The sequence below is a fragment of the Sapajus apella genome, unplaced genomic scaffold, assembly GCF_009761245.1.
Source record: "Sapajus apella isolate SASKATOON/1434 unplaced genomic scaffold, GSC_monkey_1.0 scaffold141, whole genome shotgun sequence".
NCBI classification, from domain to species: Eukaryota; Metazoa; Chordata; class Mammalia; order Primates; family Cebidae; genus Sapajus; species Sapajus apella.
Genome location: NW_022437081.1, coordinates 1,360,572 through 1,372,761, shown reverse-complemented (window position 1 = coordinate 1,372,761; position 12,190 = coordinate 1,360,572). Strand labels below are relative to the sequence as shown.

The following is a 12,190-nucleotide window of genomic DNA, read 5'->3' as shown; positions in this document are numbered from 1 at the left end:
CGGGAGTGGTGGCTCACATCTGTAATCCCAGAACATTGGGAGACTGAGGTGGGTGGATCACTTGAGGTCAGGAGTTTGATACCACCTGGCCAACATGCCAAAACACTGTCTTGACTAAAAATATAAAAATTAGCTAGGCATAATGGTGTATGCCTGTAATCCCAGCTAGTCAGGAGGCTGAGGTTAAACTTGGGAGGCAGAGGTTGCAGTGAGCCAAGATCTCACCACTGCACTCCAGCCTGGGTGAGAGAGTGAGACTCTGTCTCAAAAAAAAAAAAAAAAAAAAAAAGAAAAAAGAAAAGAAAAGAAAAGAAAATGCAGCTTTTATGTGGATACAGTATTACTATAAGAAAGTTATGCCTACAGACTCTGCTATAATTTACGAAAAAGCAAAGTCATTATATGACAAATCAAAAAGAAGGTGAAGGATCTAACACTGGAGAATTTAATGCCAGCAAGGGATGGTTTGATAATTTTAGTAAGATACTCGGCTTAAAAAATGTCAAGATAGGCCAGGCACAGTGGCTCATGCCTGTAATCCCAGCATTTTGGGAGGCTAAGGTAAGCAGATCATTTGAGGTCAGGAGTTTGAGGCCAGCCTGGCCAATATGGTGAAACCCTGTCTCTACTACAAATACAAAAATTAGCCAGGCCTGGTTGTGTGTGCCTGTAATCCCAGCTACTTGGGAGGCTGAGACAGGAGAACTGCTTGAACTCAGAAGGTGGAAGTTGCAGTGAGCTGAGATCGCACCACTGCACTCCAGCTTGGGCAACAGAGCAAGACTCCATCTCAAAAAACAAAACAAAAAAAAAGTCAAGATAACAGGAGGAGCAGCTTCTGCTGACCAAGAGGCAGCAGACAAGTTTCTAGATGTCATTAAGACAATCACTGAGGAGAAAAGATATCTGTCTGAACAGGTTTTTTTTTTTTTTTTTTTTTTTTTTTTTTTTTTTTTTTTTTTTTTTGAGACGGAGTTTCGCTCTTGTTACCCAGGCTGGAGTGCAATGGCACGATCTCGGCTCACCGCAACCTCCGTCTCCTGGGTTCAGGCAATTCTCCTGCCTCAGCGTCCTGAGTAGCTGGGATTACAGGCACGCGCCACCATTCCCAGCTAATTTTTTGTATTTTTAGTAGAGACGGGGTTTCACCATGTTGACCAGGATGGTCTCGATCTCTTGACCTCGTGATCCACCCGCCTCGGCCTCCCAAAGTGCTGGGATTACAGGCTTGAGCCACCGCGCCCGGCATGAACAGGTTTTTAAATGTAGATTAAAGTGCCCTATTTTGAAAAAGAATGCCGGAAAGGCATTTGTTAGTAAGGAAGAGAAGCAAGCACCAAGATTTAAAGCAGGAAGGGACAGGCTAACTCTACTGTTTTGTGCAAATACAGTTGGTTTTATGATAAGAACTGCCCTTATCTATAAAACTGCTACCCCTGAGCCTTGAATAGAAAAGATAAACACCAGCTGCCAGTCTTCCGGTTGTACAACTAGAAGGCTTGGACAACAAGAATGCTTTTTCTGGATGGGTTCCATAGATGTTTTGTCCCTGAAGTCAGGAAGTACCTTGCCAGTAAGGGACTGCCTTTTAAAGTTCTCTTGATATTGAATGATGCCCCTGGCCATCCAGATCCCTATGAGTTCAAAAAGCCTTGAATTGATCTTCTTGTTCTCAAACACGATGTCTCTAATCTAGCCTCAAGATCGGGTAGCCGTAAGGACCTGTAAGGCTCATTACACGTGGTACACTATGGAAAGGATTGTCAATGCTGTCTAAGAGAACTCTGATAGAGAGAATATCATGAAAATCTGGAAGGATTACATCATTGAAGAAGCTATGAAAACCAAGCTCAATACAATAAATTCCTGCTGGAGAAAACTGTGTCCAGGTGTGCATGGCTTCGCAGGATTTATAACAGAGCCAATCAAGGAAATCATGAAAGAGATTGTGGAGGTGGGACAAAAAAGGCGGTTGTGCAGGGGAGAAGGCTTTCAAGATATGGATATTGGAGAAATTCAAGAACTAATCGACACCACACCAGAAGAATTAACAGAAGACAACCTGATAGAGATGAGTGCTTCTGAACCTGTGCCAGACAATGAAGATGTAGAAGCAGTGCGAGAAAACAAATTGACATTAGGCAATTTAGCAGAAGCATTCTGATGATTCAAGATTGCTTTTAGCTTCTTTTATGACATGGGCCGTTCTATGATGCATGCACTGAAACTAAAGCAAACTGTGGAAGAATAATTGGTACTATATAGGCACATTTTTAGGGAAATTAAATAGCAAAAAGCATCAAAAAATATCATATATTGAATTTCCATAAAGTTACACTAAGTATGCCTGTGTTTCCTGACTCCCCTTCCGCCTCTCCCACCTTAGCCACCCCGAGACAGCAAGACCAACCTCTCCTCTTCAGCCTACTCAACCTGAAGATGAGGACAGACTTTTATGATGATCCATTTAATCAGTAGCAAATATATTTCTATCATGATTTTCTTCATAACATTTCCTTTTCTCCAGCTTACTTTATTGTAAGAATACAGTATATATTATCAATGAAATATATATATATATACTTTTGAAGACTACATAGACCTTTTATCAGCTTCATGGCCCAGAAATGCTTTTCTCAAGTAACTCAGAGCCATTTCTTTAAAATGTAAACATCAAGTGAGGTAGCACCCCTACCTCCCAGTTTTTGTGGAAATGTAGAAACCTAACTTTGGTGGGCACCTTGCTCCAAATTGCAAAGCTTTTTCCTGTTATAAAGACACAATAATTTTTTTCCTCTATATAAAGCCAATTAAATAGCATAGACAGTCGCCTCAATTACGAGGTAAAGTTTGGGTGAAATATATGTGACAAACAATGCTGCCAAGTCTTCTTAGTTGAAGACTAGTCATTATTTATTTACTTGTAAACATGTAATTAATGGATTGTATCTGCTTGGCTACATTACGGGGTGAAATTCCTTTCTGTTTTTGTAATCTCATAGTGAGTTACTTTGGATGTGCATCATGTTCTGGTTTAATGCTGATTCAAAAATAAAACATTCTTTCTCTACTACCATTGTGGAGAGGAATTCTGGGTTAGGAGAAGATTTTGTTTTCAATTATATTTCCCCAACAATTTTGCTGATGAGAACATGGAAATATCTGGTAGCTCTTGACATGAGCAGCAACTGACAGTCTGTGACCATAAAACAATCAGGTAGGAGACCCTGAATTATAAAAAGTCTTTCCTCTAGCAGTCCCTTTTTTGAGACTACTACCTAGACAATCCAACCTGTCCAAATTCATTATGTTACTATTAAATAAACATGGGTAATGTAGACTCTAAAATTCAGTCAGGGTCATCATATGGTTGGAAAATATGGGAAGACAGGAACGTTGCCTTCAAGTTTCTCAAATAGTTAATATCTCTCTGTCACATTGGGATGGTTATGCACATGAGAATCCAGCCCTGTAGTGGTGGGAGGATGGTTCTTTTGATTTGGATAGATTAACACATTCTTGGAGGGGTTTCATCCTGAATGAATGAGTTGCTGGTATTTATGGGATAAATATTGTTCTAAAAGGAGAGTTAAAAATGATTTAGGGCTGGTCAAAGTACAGTGGTGTTTACAACTAATTGATCACAACCAGTTATAGATTTCTTTGTTTCTTCTCCACTCCCATTGTCTTACTTGACTAGCCTTAAAAAAGATTCAGATAGCCAGATGAAAAGGAAAAAGAAGGGAAATGCAAAAATCAAAGGTACTTTCTTTTTCATGGAAACCTTCTCCTCCTTTCTCTGCTGTCCCTGCTCCCTCTGCTTCCCCTGCATGTCCTCATCCTTCCTTGCTTCTAACTGACTGTAGTGGCTCCAAGGAAAGGGGGAGGTGAGGATCTTTTAGAGAGGTGGCTCCCTTTAATAATAGGTTTCCCTGTAAAGGGAGATGAAGGTATGACTTTCTACAACAACCTGCTCTATTTGAGGATACAAGCTTGTGTGTCTGGTGGCCTAGCCCTGAGTCTACTTTATGTTTTAGACCAGATTCCACCTCCAGGAGGTCTTATCATCTACGCACCACACAACACACAACTAGAAAGACAGAAATAATGGACAGGGTCATGAGATGACTGAGAACTTGTATAAAAGACTGTGCTATGGTTTGAATGTGTCCTCCAAATTTCATGTGTTGGAAACTTAATCTCCAAATTCATATGTTGATGGTATTTGGAGGTGGGGCCTTTGGGAAGTGATTAAAATTAGATAACTTCATCAGGGTGGGACCACCATGATGGGACTGGTGGCTTTCTAAGAAGAGGAAGAGAGACCTGAGCTGACATGCTCTTACTCTCTTGCCGTGTGATACCTTCCAGCATGTTATGACACAGCAGGAAGGCCCTCATCAGATGCTGGCACCTTGATATTGGACTTCCCAGTCTCCAGAATCATGAGGTAAATAAACTTCTGTTCTTCACAGATTACTCATCTGTGGTATTCAATTATAGCAACAAAAAAGTAGGCTAAGACAGACTGTTTTCCATATGAAGGCAATAGAATGGAGAGTAGCTGCACTTTTCACTTGGAAAAAGACAGACAACCAAGGTATTAAACTTATGAATGTCATCACTGGAACTGAAGAGTAATTTACATTTTTATTGTCTCAATGTGAGGAAAACCAGATCTTCCTATTTGGATAGCCAACAAAGCTGAGAAGCTACCCAGGACTCTTGGGTGGTTCAGATCCTTTTCTCACTCATTTAAACGCTTCTCTTCCCTTTGCCCCAGAAATTTGCAGTACTACCATACAGCATGTTTTCAGTTTAAAGCCCCATGTGTGGAGATGTGCACTGGCTACTGCATGGAATTTTGTATCCTGAAGACTTTGATCATTTGATGGAGCGAGGATGTTGGTGTTCAGAAGATTATTTCGGGGTATGGTGGCCAAGAGAAGCTGACTATCCACCATCCCCCCCAAATATGGATAATCTGAATATAGAGGTTACTTGAATCCTTTCTTGTAAAGAGGAACTGGAAGACATTGCAGCTGTTTACTCGTAAGACAGATGAGTCTCTCACTGATTTCCATCAGTGATTTGTTCAGATAGTCTAAAATATTTATTGGCATGAATCCAAGGTCATATAAAAATTGTCCTCTAATCACCTTTATTTTAGCTCTTTTACTGACTATCCAAACCCAAGTTAAAGAAAAGGTGTGATGGCAGAAGCAAACTATTACTCAAATCTTAGCAGCAGCTACTCAGTTTTGGGATAATCTAAGAACAAAAAAGAAAAGAAGAGATTAAAATGTGCTGTGTTCTCTGCTTATTTAGAACTTTTTACTGAAGGTAAAATGACCAATCCAGAAAGGGAAGAAAGAAAGATGGAAGGCTGTATGTTGTTACTGCAAGAAGCGAGGGCTCTGGAAAAGGAACTGCCGAAGGACACTCTGGATGATGCAGCAACTACAAAGGTAAGAGAATTAGGAGAGCCTAGAACAAAACTTTCAGCTAGGAAATACTTGCCAAATGATTCAAAATTGATAAATTGAGGGAATCCCAAAGGTGGGAACTAGTGGACTGTATTGTGTCAATAAATTTTCCCATCTGGTGACAGTTAATACAGGTTATGAATATTTTGGGTCAGCCTTCTCCTTGTCCCCTTTCCTCTGTAATTTCCATAGAGATAGGTCCTTTGACTGAGAAACATGTGTTCTTCATTTCTCCTGAATCACCTATAAACATACTGGTGAGAAACCTGCTGTGCAACTTAATAGATACCATATTGTGTACTCTGGGTGAAGTGTCTGTGGAGCTTTTTGGGAAAAGGCACCTGATTTGGACACTATATACTTCTGAAAGAAAAGAGGTATGGCAGAGGGTGGCCATATCTTTGGATTAGGCAAAGATTCTTAGATACAACACCAAAAGCAGGACCCATATGGAAAAAAATAAACAAATTGAACTTCATAAAAAATGAAAAAAAATTGCATTTCAAAATATTCCATTAAGGAAATGAGAAGACAAGCCACAGACTGGGAGAAATATTGGCAAATCATATTTCTGGTAAAGGAATTGTATCCAGAATACATTAAGAACTCTTACAACTCAATCATAATAATGATAATAATCAGACAACTGAATTTAAAAGTAAGTAGAAGACTTGAAGGAGCATTTAATCAAAGGGAATGACAATATTGCATTAATTTGAAATACAAAAAATAGCTTACCAGCTTTCCGCCATCTTTCCGTGCCGCCACAATGGTGCGCATGAATGTCCTGGCTGATGCTGTTAAGAGCACCAACAATGCCGAAAAGAGAGGCAAACGCCAGGTGCTTATTAGGCCGTGTTCCAAAGTCATCGTCCGGTTGCTCACAGTGATGATGAAGCATGGTTACATTGGCGAATTTGAAGTCATTGACAATCACAGAGCTGGGAAAATTGTTGTGAACCTCACAGGCAGGCTAATCAAGTGTGGTGTGATCAGCCCCAGATTTGATGTGCAACTCAAAGATCTAGAAAAATGGCAGAATAACCTGCTTCCGTCCCGCCAGTTTGGTTTCATTGTATTGACAACCTCAGCTGGCATCATGGACCATGAAGAAGCAAGATGAAAACACACAGGAGGGAAAATCCTGGAATTCTTTCTCTAGGGATGTAATACATATATTTACAAATAAAATGCCTCATGGACAAATATATATATCCTACCAAAAAGATGAGCCACGACCATGTGTAAACAATATCGTTTGTTGAGAGCTCAATTAAACATAATAAAACCAGTTATAAAAAATTAGAAAAACATGTAATCCCCATGCTTTGGAAGGCCGAGTTAGGAGGATCAGTTGGGATTCGGTGTTTGAGACCAGTCTGGGCAACATAGTGAGACTTCATCCCTACAAAAAATTAAAAAAAATTAACCGGGCATGATGGCACGTGCCTGTGATCCTAGCTACTTGGGAAGGAGGCTGAGGTGGGAGGATCACCTGAACCTTGCAGTTTGAGGTTACAGTGAGCCATTGTTATCCCACTGCACTCAAGCCTGGGTAACAGAGTGAGACACCCTGTCTCTAAAAAAAAATAAAACAAAGGATAATTTATTTATTTATTCTTTAATGTGTAATGTGTTTAACTAATTTATTTATTATTATTGGATATTTTGGGTCAGCCTTCTACTTGTCCCCTTTCCTCTGTAATTCCCATAGAGATAGGTCCTTTGACTGAGAAACATGTGTTTATTAACTAATTTAATAATTTTTAACTAATTTATTTATACTTTTTTAAACTAATTTATTATACTTTTTAAAACTAATTTATTATACTTTTAGTTGTGGGGTACATGTGCAGATCGTGCAGGTTTGTTACATAGGTAAACATGCGCTGTGGGAGCGATTTGCTGCATCCATCACCCCGTCATCTACATTAGGTATTTCTCCTAATGCTATCCCTCCCAAATCCCCACAACCCGTGCTATTCCTCCCCTAGCCCCCCACTCCCCAGGCCCTGATGTGTGAGTGTGATGCTCCCCTCCCTGTGTCCATGTGTTCTCATTGTTCAACACCCATTTATGAGTGAGAACATGCAGTGTTTGGTTTTCTGTTCTTGTGTCAGTTTGCTGAGGATGATTGTTTCCAGCTTCATCCATGTCCCTGCAAAGGACATGAACTCATCCAAACAAAGCATACTTTAAAAGGGGCACTTACCCTGTAGGATTACATTTCCAGTAAATAATAAAGGTAAATTTGAAAAAGATGGGTAAGCTCTATATAGATCTATACTGATTTTGGAGAAGTAAATTAATTTGTTGTCCCATTAACACCTGTAGTTCCTAATCCTGCAACTATTCTGATTTCAGCATCGTTGTCTGAAAAAAATTTTTCTTGTTCTATATGTTCTGCCCGCCTTGCCTTGCCTTGCCTTCCTTTTCTCCCTCCTTGCCTCCTTTCCTTTCTTCTTTTTTTTCCCTTCCCACTTTTTCTTTCTTTTTTTTCTAAGTGGAAAAGTCTAAGTTCTTATTTGCTCATAAAGGAGTCTGATATTTATGGCAGACAATTCCTCAAGATTTTGAGATTCCCATACTGTTTTCTCCAGTCATTTACAGAAACAGAGAAATTTGTTTCACCAGAAGGATCTATACTTTTTCAAAATATAGATGATTTTGCTGGTAGCCTCAGAAACTAAATAGCAATGCAAAACTAACACTTCAGCTTTGTTACAGTTCTTTACTTCACAAGGGCATAAGGCCTCACTAGACAAATTGCAACATTGCTTCTGTGAGTAAATTATTTAAGGCATTTGTGTTTAGATGTGGCCCTTAGATTAGTACAATCTAGGAGTTATCTCGTTTTGCAGATCTAACAGCTGAATGTAGTGCTATGGTTGGAATGTTTATGTCTCATTCTCTCCCCAATTCAACTGTTGAACTCTAATCTCTAATGTGATGGTATTAGAAATGGGGCCTTTGGAGGTGATTAGAGTGTTGCCCTAATGAATAGGATGAATGCCATTATAAAAGAGAACTCAGAGAACTTCCCGGCTCCTTCCACCATGTGAGGACGCAACAGAAGGCAGCATCTATGAGGAAGTGAATCGTTACCAGACACTGAATTTGCCAGCATCTTGTTCTTGTACTTGCTTTTTCTTTTCTTTTCTTTTTTTTTTTGAGACAGAGTCTCGCTCTGTTGCCCAGGCTGGAGTGCAGTGGTGCAATCTCGGCTCACTGCCAACCTCTGCCTCCCAGGTTCAAGCGATTCTCAGCCTCCCCCAGTAGCTGGGACTACAGGCGCCCCACCTGCCACTATTCCCAGCTAAGTTTTTGTATTTTTAGTAGAGACAGAGTTTCACGGTGTTAGCCAGGATGATCTCGATCTTCTGACCTCGTGATCCGCCCACCTTGGCCTCCCAAAGTGCTGGGATTACAGGCGTGAGCCACCGCGCCCTTCCCGTCTTGTACTTTCTAGCCTCCCAAAATGTCATTAATAAATGCCTGTTGTTTGTAAGCTACCCAGTTTGTGGTATTTTGTTATAACAGCCCGAATGACTAAGACAGACAGTTCTGGTACTAATACAGTATTAAAGAGAGTAGATTCCAGGTTTTGCAGAGTGGGCAAAACCTCTGATGGAGCAACTGCATGATAACCCTTCAGCTCTTCTGGATTGGTCCCTAGAATCTGAAGAGGCTTTTGAACAATGGAAATTGGCGATAGCCTCTCTCTTAGCTTTGAAATGTTCAAACTTTGAAAAATTTGACTTGATTTATTTAATATTCCTGTTCAAAATGATGATATAATAATGTTTATCAATTGGCAGTATAGTATGGCTAAAAGTGGCCCACTTAAAAAGCTTCCTAGCTGCATTGACTTATCACAGAGCCTCAGAAGCTTATGTTTTATCTGCAATGAAGTCTGCATAAGCAGACAAGTTAATACCAGTTACTAGGACTGCAATTCTTAGTTCTGGACTAAAAATAAACATAAAAATATATACATAATAAATATATGTTTGGTGTCTGTCATACAACAGGGAAAAATTTTTAGTAGAGGATTTTTTACTTTAATAACAACTAAAAAAATCACATGGAAAATTGACAGCTGATTTATTAGGGACTTGACTCCTGCTTTCTCAGGTACCAGTAGCTCATTTTGCTGACAGAGCTGTAAAAGCTGCATTTATGTATGTATTTATTTGTTAAAAAGTTTTTTTTGAGATGGAGTTTCACTCTTGTTGCCCTGGCTGGAGTGCAATGGCGCAATCCCGGCTCACCACAACCTCCACCTCCTGGGTTCAGGTGATTCTCCTGCCTCAGCCTCCCGAGTAGCTGGGATTACAGGCATGTGCCAACACGCCTGTCTAATTTTTGCATTTTTAGTAGAGACAGTGTTTCACCATGTTGGCCAGGCTGGTCTCGAACTCCAGACCTCAGGTGATCTGCCTGCCTTGGCCTCCCAAAGTGCTGGGATTATAGGCATGAACCACCGTGCCTGGCTTATTTATTTTTTATTTTTATTTTTTAGATGAAGTTTTGCTGTGTCACCCAGGCTGTAGTGCAATGATGCAATCTCCGCTCACTGCAACCTCTGCCTCCCGGATTCAAGCAATTCTCCTGCCTCAGCCTTCCAAGTAGCTGGGACTACAGGCATGTGGCGTCACATCCAGCTAATTTTTGTATTTTTAGTAGAGACAGGGTTTCACCATGTTGGGCAGGCTGGTCTTGAACTCCTGACCTAAGATGATCTGCCTGCCTTAGTCTCCCAAAGTGCTGGGATTGCCACTGAGCCTGGCTAAAATCTGCTTTTAAAACATGGCTGGCTCCAAACTTAGAAGCTCTATTTTAAAAAAAATTTATTTTATTGCATTTTAGGTTTTGGGGTACATGTGAAGAACATGCAAGATTGTTGCATGGGTACACACGTGACAGTGTGATTTGCTGCCTTCCTCCCCTTCACCTGTATCTGACATTTCTCCCCATGCTATCTCTCCCCAACTCCCCACCCCCTACTGTCCCTCCCCTATTTCCCCCCAACAGACCCCAGTGTGTAGTGCTCCCCTCCCTGTGTCCATGTGTTCTCATTGTTCAACACCCGCCTATGAGTGAGAACATGCAGTGTTTGATCTTCTGCTCTTGTGTCAGTTTGCTGAGAATGATGGTTTCCAGGTTCATCCATGTCCCTACAAAGGACACAAACTCATCATTTTTGATGGCTGCATAATATTCCATGGTGTATATGTGCCACAGTTTCCCTCTCCAGTCTATTATCGATGGGCATTTGGGTTGATTCCAGGCCTTTGCTATTGTAAACAGTGAGAAGCTCCATTTTTAATACAACAAGAAGCTTTTGTCCATTCTTTAAAATGTGCTTCACAAAAATAAATGAGCAAATGAATTGAAAAAGGAGCTAAAAGCAATTTGATTGAACTATGGGAATTACCTAACAGTAATTCCTATACTTCAGCCCCAATTTGCTTGGTTACTGGTGTTGTGTCATTGACAAAATGATCTGAACAAAAGAGGAATTTTAAAGGCATTAGACTCTTACTAGGCCTACCAAAAAGATAAAATTATTCACAACATATTAAAGAGATATGCTATGTAATGTGTCCTATTGATGTGCTATTCTTTACAGGCCACTCCAAATATAAGTACAGGAAGTTCTCTCTAACCAGCTTTACCAGTAACGTGGTGGCAGTTAGATTTCAAAGAACTAATGCTTGTTAAAGGTAAGAGATACTGTCTAATTGTGGTATGCATGGTATTTGGATGTCCTGAAATCTTTCTGTCCTCAACAGCTGATCTTCAATTAAGCCAGATGATCTACTGTACAACATTGTACCTATAGCCAATAATACTATATTGTACACTCAAACATTTGTCAAGAGGGAAGATCTCTTGTTAAATGTTCTTACCACAATCAAATAAAACTTAAAAAGCTCATGTTCAGAACAGAAAAGCAAACACCACATATTCTTACTAATAAGTGGGAGTTGAACAATAACAGGGAGGGGGACATCACACACCGGGGTCTGTCAGCGGTTGGGAGGGACAAGGAGAGGGAGAGCATTAGGACAAATACCTAATGCATGTGGGGCTTAAAACCTAGATGATGGGATGACAGGTGCGGCAAACCACCATGGCACATGTATACCTATGTAACAAGCCTGCACATTCTTCACAAGTATCCCAGTAATTAAATAATAAAATAAAAATAAAAAGCTGATGTTCAGTCAGTGGTAAAGTTTCTCTTAAAACTCACAATTCCCACTTTTGCGATACCAGAGCACACTGACTAGGACAGAGGAAGTCATTTTACTTCTACTGTTGCCCAGGAATTATGCTAAATGTTTGCAGATTCCTATAAGCCTCACTCACAAGTAGAGTAAATGAATCAAACTCTAAAAAACTGCTTGGCCAAGATTTAGTAATCTAACATGCTAAAATGGCTTAGAGCTTTGCCACTAGCCTTGTCAAAAATTAGAGTGACCCCTGCAAGCAAGCATAGTATCTCTCCCTTTGAACTTATGGTTGGTAGGCCTATGAACTTGGGTCTGAGACCATGTTCTGTGCCCAATTTAACTGAATCCTCTCATAATCATGTTCAATAGTTAAAAGACCTTCTCTTTTCCCTAGATGCCCTGAGACTTAAACTCATAAAGACTTGCCTAAGTCACTCTGCCATCCTTGTTGAATAGGAGACTTCA

At 40.2% G+C, this 12,190-nt stretch overlaps 1 pseudogene across 1 annotated transcript; it reads left to right on the top strand.

Annotated features, from left to right (window-relative positions):
- The first annotated feature begins 3,712 nt into the window (after positions 1-3,712).
- Positions 3,713-6,896, top strand: LOC116540516 (annotated as a pseudogene). The gene has a single exon (XR_004264475.1). The product of XR_004264475.1 is annotated as a 40S ribosomal protein S15a pseudogene (transcript).
- The last annotated feature ends 5,294 nt before the right edge of the window (positions 6,897-12,190 follow it).